This window comes from Octopus sinensis, linkage group LG12 (assembly GCF_006345805.1).
Source record: "Octopus sinensis linkage group LG12, ASM634580v1, whole genome shotgun sequence".
NCBI lineage: Eukaryota > Metazoa > Mollusca > Cephalopoda > Octopoda > Octopodidae > Octopus > Octopus sinensis.
In genome coordinates, this window is record NC_043008.1 from 76,407,820 (window position 1) to 76,416,607 (window position 8,788).

Genomic DNA, 8,788 nt, shown 5'->3' on the forward strand with positions numbered 1-8,788 from the left:
ATACTAAAACGAAGATAATAGGTATGAACACTTTAGCCGTCCCAGTTATATGTTACAGCTACAATATCCTTAACTGGATGCTAAATGAACTAACTAAAATCGATAGGAAAGCAAGAAAATTATTGACATGATCTAGGATGCATCACCCAAAATCTGACATAGAAAGGCTATATATACAACGTATAGAAGGCCGTAGAGGCTTTATAAAGCTGGAAAACTATTATAAAATAACCACCATAGGACTGCAAAAATACCTACTTCAGAAGCAAGGAAAACTGATACAAATAGCAGCAAAACACGAGCAAAACAAAAAATTGTCCTCACTATTTAAGGAAGCTGACAAATACAAACAAGAAATCATACCATCTAACAAATATGAAGAAGAAGAAGGAGAAGAAGAAGAAGAAGAAGAAGAAGAAGAAGAAGAAGAAGAAGAAGAAGAAGAAGAAGAAGAAGAAGAAGAAGAAGATACAACAAAATCTATAAAACAAATGAAATCCAAACTAAAACTAGAACAGCAACAGACCATGATAAAAAGATGGCAAGAAAACCCCCTTCATGGCAAATACTGGACTAAAATAAATGCAAAAGAAATAGACAAAGAAAAATCCCACCAATGGTTGAGAAGCTCGGGACTCAAAGCAGAGACAGAGGTATTTTTAATTGCAGCACAAGATCAAAGCCTCCCTACCAGAAATTACCAAAAACATATAATGAAAAGAAATATAACAAGTAACTGCAGAATATGCGGAGATGGACAAGAAGCAATAAATCATATTATCTCTGTGAATATATTCACAGGCACGACAGAATCACAGAAAACGAGAAAGCAACCATACTCTGGGATATGCCAATACACACAGATAGAGAAATTAAGGTCAACAGACCAGATATAGTTATCAGAGATCATGAAGAAAAAATGTTTTCTAATTGATATATCAATACCAGCAGATGACAACGTGTCTCTAAAAGAAATGGAGAAACTTTCAAAATACAAAGACCTGGAAATAGAAGTAACTCGAATGCGGAATCTAAAAACAGAAACAATTCCTATCATAGAAGGTGCATTAGGCATGATAAAAAATATTCAGATAAATACATAACAAAAACACCAGGACTTACAAACACATATAACATACAGAAAATTGCACTACTAGGCACTGCACACATCCTAGACTTACAAACACATAACATATAGAAAATTGCACTACTAGGCACTGCACATATCTTACGCAGAACACTTTCAATACAGTAACCATCAGAGCATCACAACAAATCACAGCACATACCCAAGGCACACAGAGCTGCGCTCGGTAGTGAAGTGAAAGCACGCTATAAAGATAAAACTTCTGAATAATAATAATAATGATATGGCGGGCACAAGAAATGTATGAACGTAACTTTCCATTGCTAAATATTTCAGCACTGCTATCACAGAACAACAAAAGGAATCGATGACAACAACAAAAAAATGCAACAGCACTAGCGGGAACACAGGTCTCTTCCACCACCGCCGCCAGCGGCAATAGCAAACCCACCACAATCAACAGGACTACCAGTATCATTAATGAAAAAGACGACAATAAGAAACGCCGAAACATGCAAATCTGCTCGTTTTGCCCACTTGTCGTGGCAAATACGGGAAAAAACTTTATAAATAAATATGTGGGCGAAGCGTGGCACTAAATGTTCCTGATCTCTCCATCGAGAAACTAGTTTGCGGAGGGTTCTAAAAATAATTGGAACAAAATATAGAAGCAGCACACCAGCAGATAGAAACATGTTTGCGGCCAATTTGTAGCCAGGGGCCTAAAAAATATTGAACTGTCGAAGTGAGGTTCGCCTCAGAGGAAGAAGTCAAAAAGCACTCAAGTACCACCTTAGAAAGTGACGAACTCTTTCCCATCCAAATTCTCCTTAGCCGAGGAGTGTTTAAAATAAGAATAATAAATATAACACCGGACATCAACATCTACAGGGTGATGGCAGCGTTTCTCCTTGACATAAAAGACAAAACCAGTGTTCTACAGATACAGACAATGCAGAATCAGATTTGATTAGGACAGTGAATGCAGTTTTTAATATAGGCCGAGGCCATCCCGGACTTTATAACCCTTCCAGATGGTCGCAGTGGGCTGAAGGCCGATGGTATCAACTATACAGAGAAACGAATCACATCAAAGGCTTTTGCCAACAGAAGAGGAAACCAACGCTTTAGTTGATACCATCACCACTAACTAGTACCAACACACCACCACCACCGTCACCACCATCATCGCCACAATATTAACATCAACAACAACCACAGCAGCAGCAGTAAAAACAGCATTAACAGCACTAACAGAGGGAAGTGGCCACATCACCGAAACAGGACCAAAAGTAACAGCTGCGAAAATAGTAGCAACAATAGTTACTGCAGTAACAACACCACCACCATCAACAACAACAACATCAGAGACTCCTAACACAATAACAGCTACTTCAACAAAACACAAAAAACGTTTCCTCTAAACACATCCATCCCTTCTTCGGACCACTCAGACATGTCCTGTAATGACGGGAACCATGGCGAGCCTAAATGGCAAATGGTCGCCAAGAACAAGAAAAAGAAGTGGAACAAAAACACACCAACACCAGTAGAAAAATCTGGTGGATACGAACAAATGGGGTAGGTGACTTTGAGCAACAATGCTCAAAACCACCCCATGCCACGGCTACACTAACATTGTTAACATCATCTCCATCACTAACACAACTACCAGCACTAATACACCACCACTACAAACACAACCTAATTCACACGCACAACAGTTTGATCACCAAACCCAACTGGGACAAAATTTAAACATCATAAACTATATTTCATACCACGACCAAAAAATCACCAATTGAATACATATATAGCCATACAGATATCACTCTGAGCAATTACATCACACCGACAACCAACATACCTACACACATAAAAATCATACAAATACAACAAAACAAATATTACACATTAAAAACAAACACCCTGATAGGCTTGGACATTTTACAACAAAGTTAACAAAAGACTTAACACAGAACTACTTGTGGAAACGCCCACATCTAACCAGAGGTGCGAAACTTGTATCCCTCATTCCTCACAAAACTACGATGCATAGTTATCTCTCTCTCTCTCTCTCCCTCCCCCTCTCTTTCCCTCTCTTATCTATCTATTTATCTATCTATCTGTCTATCTATCTATTTCTCTCTCTTTCTTTCTCTTTCTCTGTCTCTTTCTCTCTTTCTCTCTATCCCCCTTTTCTCTGTTTATTTCATTATCCAGCATGTCCTTCCTCAGGATAGTCAGTAAAAATGTACATGGCCCGGGGTCACCTTGGAAACACCTACTCACTGACCTCATTTTCGGACGATGCAAGTTTGTCTTATCTCCATATCAACCAGGAATAGGCGGGGACTGCGGTGTTGTTCCGGTCAGATCTGGATCTGAAAATAAAGGCTGTATTCCTGGAAAGTAAGTTGCTGACCCTAAATGTGAACGGTAGCGAGCAGAGCGATGGCTGTTTATGCTCCGACAGGAGCATAACAGCCGTATCTCTTCAAATATCTGTAAGTTCTCCTGAGAACGTCTCAAACTTTAGTTCTAAAGGAGGACTGAAAAGCTGTCTTGGATGCACATTTACATTGTGAGGTTACCTGTTAGCAAAGGAGTGCAAACCCTCGTTGACCTGCTAAAACATTCTTTACTGGCTGCGCCAATGTGGACGTGGAGGAACCACATCGGGTCATCCAGAGTATTCTGTACGTCAGTACATAAGTATAGTATAAGTTGTCCACGTTTTAAAATCGTCGGCTACACAGACCACAGACCTAAATAGATTTCGATGGCAGGGACCCAGTTACTGGAAGCTAAACTCTTGAAGTGTTAGGCTTAGAGAGACCGGAATAGCGAATTAGTTAAGCTGGCTTTCAGCAAGTATTGTAAATATTTCTGTGTCTTTTTTCAGGTTTCCATTCTTCAGTCATAACCAACACTTCTCTATCTCTTTTTTTTTTGTATATATCGTGAGGTCATCTACATAAAATAGGTGATATATTCTTACCTTGGTTTTGGTAAACTCATAAGCAAGCCTGGATTTTCTCAGTATACTTTCACGTCATCTAGCGATTCATTTGAGCATGTCAGTTCTACTTCACATTCTTTCATTGCTTTCTCCAAAAAAGTGTTATCTTTCCACTGACTTCGAGCGTCCTCAGACATTCCAAGAGTTAACTGTATTCGACACTGTCGTAGGCCTTCCTGTGATCTATCACTCCAACAGCTAACTTCTTCCTCCTTACGTGCTTTATTTAATATTCTACAGTTTATATATATAAACATATTTCATACTTCAAATTATTATAACTTGGTTCTTTTCTCCTCTTTCCGAGACTCTGACATCACCGCTACAATATCTACAATTAAGCATGTTTTTCTTTCCTCTTCGTCGAACTTTCGATGCTCAGTCTGATTATGACATCGGATCGTTACATCTCACATTATCTCTGTTGTGTTTTCATCATTTTATTGTCCTGAGTTGCCCATCATTCTCAATTTCTTCTTCTAGGGTTAGCCAATAACACGTCTTCTCTTTCTCCAGTCCATAGTTGCCATATTTCCTCCAATGAATCTTGCGACATTGCCGTGCCTTTCTTTGGATTATCATTTCCGTGTTATAATACCGTATATTAGAAAGTGTATGTGACATTTTATAGAAATTACACCAAGGAATCTTGTACCTTACTAAATTTTCAAATAAATTTATCTACTTCTAGATCCTCTTCGGCTAGTGGAATGGAGAAACTGGATCACTTTCGATGTTCATTTAGTCTCCTGATTAACATTGGCGAATTATCAACAACACTCCGCAAGAATCAACATTCTATTTGTATTTTAAGGAGTACTTGGTTTGAGAAAGTATTTAAATCGTTATTCTAATTAACTATTTGTCTAACCTATGAGATACCATTCCTGGAGATCATGTTACCACTCAGCTGACATATAAGGTTCAAAACTAATCCATCTCAACTTTCTCCATGTTCTTCGTTTCCGGGTTTTATGTATCTAGCTTGACAATATTGGTGATTAAACACATCCTTTCCATTCTTTCAACTTCATTCATAGTTTGCCTCCTATAATTCATCATAGACAGCATAAGATGCTACAATCCCTGATCATTTTCACGTTATAAACACATTATACCAGAATTTTGGTGCTATAATTTTCTATTTTATTTTATACTTCTCTTAAAAGTCTTTCATGAAATACACTTTGCTGAAAAAACCCTGGCAAGATCTCTCCCAGCACTTACGGAGACCCTGGAAAGGGTTCTGACTCAACTATAAAAATAGTATCCGGAGGACATTTGGTACACTTTGAACGAGATTTCTCTTAAATCTTTTCCATCTTATTATTATATTTCTTTATTAAGTTTGCTACACTTTCATTTACAAATTTTTCATAATTGCAATCCAGAATGTTTATTCATATGAAATTTTTATGTCGTTAACTCTTCGAATCTCTTCCTATATTTATGTCATTCAGTCTCAAGCTTCAAAGCAGGAGTGTATTGCCCATAACATACATTTAACCACATTAACACTTTCATTCATCTACCTAGAAACTATCCAAACAATTTCTATTCCAATTTGTTTCTATCATTATTTTTGTTCCTCTCTCTCGCTCTCTCTCCCTTCCTTTTTTCCTCTTTCCTATTACTCACTCTCCCTCTTCCTCTCTTCATTTTCTTTATTCCTCTCTCTCTCTCTGACTCTCCCTCTCTCTTTCTCTCGCGATCACCCATTTTCTCTCTTTTCTCACCTTCTGCTTATTTTTTCCTTGCTCGTTTTTCAAGCCATCTCCCCAGAAATTCTTCATTCATGTCATCTTTCATCAGCTCTTCCAACCTCACAAACACACTCTATTCTCCGTGATTCATGACGTTATTTTCCTCACATTTCTGAACCAATTACTTTTTTACAGCCATTTTATACGATCTACGTATTACTATTAACAGCACCCATATAAAGCTTTGTATTGATTCATTGCTCTGCGAGTTTACCTGTTTATAGTGATTCTATTTTATATTTCAATTCATGATACTTCCTTTTCAACAATAATTATGAACTATGTGATAATAGCCAGCTTATTTTCTTCACTTATTGTGATTTTAAGCAAAAGCGAGTCTAATTGAATGCTTTGTCAGTTACCTATTCGTGTATCAGAGTCAGTATTAATTCTATGCTAGCTACCTTCTCGAGCTCTAGTTAGTATAAATTCTATGCTAGCTACCTTCCCGAGCTCTAGTTAGTATAAATTCTATGCTAGCTACCTACCCGATTATCATGGTAAATATTAATCCTACCAACAGAATACATATTAATTCTATCATAGCAACCTACCAGGGAAGAGGGGTCAGTATGACACTTACATTAACTACATAACCGAGTATCAGAGTAAATATTAATTCTAGGCAAAATTTTCCTGACGGCTATTTTGTTTTTAGACTAATTTAAACACAGAACAATAGGATATCGTGTCATGTGCAACACTCACCACAAACTGTATAAGTGGAAAGCTGCATTCACTGTTTGTCATCTTCATTTTAAGAACTATAGTACAACTCAGTTTCCCTTTCAAAAGATGCAATAATCCAGTTTCATTCCTACCTTTAAATAGATTATCTCAAGATAAGGAGGATTAGGGTTTTCATTAAAATCATTTGCCAAAATACAAAAGCTTTGAAATTAACTCATAATGTCTTCTTGAGTCTGAAAAAATACTTGAATACATTTTTTATCGTATTTCACCTGTTTCTGTCATTAGACTGCGGTCATGCCGGGGCACTGCCTTGATTAAAAAATATGGGACGCTTCGTGAATTTGCGTGTCATTCTTGCGCAGGAGCTATGTTATTCTTCTCTGTATCGTTCCAATTTTAGTATATGTATTGCCGTTACTCCAAACTATCCTTTCACTAGAATATGGATGAACTTCAATAACCATTCGGTATGTGTTACTGATGTCGGCATTCTGCAGGAGAGCTATTCAAGTGATTAATGTTTGTGTTCTTCAGATAATAGAATAAGAATAAAGTTAAAATTATGGCGTAGATGTAATTTCAAACTCAGGTAAATAAATTGATGCTTGTAAATTTACTTTATTTTCTGTTGTACCTACTTCTGTGCGTACTTATATGCTAATATTCTCATTGAGATGTAATCTTTAAGTGTGTGTATTTATAAATTAATGTATGTATGTATGCATATATGTATATATGTACGTATGTATGTATGTATGTACGCAAAAATAATGCAATCTATCATAGAGATCACCTCACTCGTGACTTTCTCGCCAAAGACAACATCGTTTCCCCACCTGTCCTTTTCACCTGATTTAGAACCTGAGGACTTCAATCTCTTCCCCAAGATGAAAAGCCAGTTCAAAGGTCGCCATTTTAACATCAGTCTCGAGATCCAAAGTAAATCGCAGAATGTCCTTCACTGAATTACAGAAAACGACTTCCAGGCTGAATTCTAAAAGTGGCTGGAAAGCTGGGACTGATGTATTGCTGTGCAAGGTGACTATTTCGAAGGAAATGATGTGAAAACGTAGGAAAATGATTTTATTAGACGTAACCAGTCTGGAAACGTTTTTGATACCACCACGTAAATGCAGTATAATTAGATCAGAAGTGTGATGAAATAATCGCTATTGTATGAGTGGAATTTATACCATTAGGGTTTGATATTATAAACGCGGAGCATGTGTCATAGTGGTTTTAAATCAAGGGAAACAGAGACAGTGCGATTGGTCCTACTTCATAATTAAGTCATCTAACCTTTCATTTGGGTGGTTGCAAACTCTTCATGTTTCAGTAGATAGTTATCGAAGTGACGATATTTTGTGAAAATCTGTTATCTGATATTTAGTTAATCTACAATTGGAACAGATACTTCAATAGGAGGCTCTTGTATTCGTGCATAACCTTTTAAACTATTATTGTCTGATCTATATGAGTCAAAGATCCATTTGGTGATCTATTTGATGTCTTTCTATATACGGTTAATCTGTTTTTGTTGCATCCCTCCTTACTGAAAAAAGAGGAATTCCAGATATATGAAACTACTCGCATGAGTTACAATTGCTGTGACTCAGGACAATTGAACCACAAGTAACTAGTAGTCTTAAAAGGTGCTGTGAGGTATATCTAGCCAAGATATCTTATCAATCAATAACCTGGTAACTCAATAACACAAGATATGGGACATCGACACCAACATTTGTTTCTTGGGGTTGGGACTCACTTCAGCGACAAAATCTACTGCACTTTGTAAGGCTTCTCTCAGGCCAGATATACAGGTAGCTCATTCATGATTTTTTTTTCAGAAATATTCTTTCTCTTGTAATCCACAAAATAGTGCTTATTGAATGAATTAGTTGAATAAAAATCTGAAAGTTTTATTATTTTTTAATTCATTTCTAAAATATTTTACTCTTACTCTCCCACTATCTTCATAAATATAAATATATATATATGTAAATACACATACATATGTACATACATATACATGTATATACATGCATGTATGGGCACAGGACACCACGGAACGTAAAACAACACAAGATAAACATAAAATACGGAAACAACCAGAAATAGAAAATACGAAAACATGAAATACGAACTGTTTTGCTAACAACGAAAGAAATAAACGGGAAGTAAGACAAACAACACGAAAAAACGACCCTTCATCCGTTGTTGTCT

At 36.7% G+C, this 8,788-nt stretch overlaps 1 non-coding gene across 1 annotated transcript; it reads right to left on the bottom strand.

Annotated features, from left to right (window-relative positions):
* Positions 1-6,882: 6,882 nt before the first annotated feature.
* Positions 6,883-6,990, bottom strand: LOC115218174. The gene has a single exon (XR_003882229.1). It is a non-coding gene; the product is annotated as a U6 spliceosomal RNA (small nuclear RNA).
* Between the last annotated feature and the right edge of the window lie 1,798 nt (positions 6,991-8,788).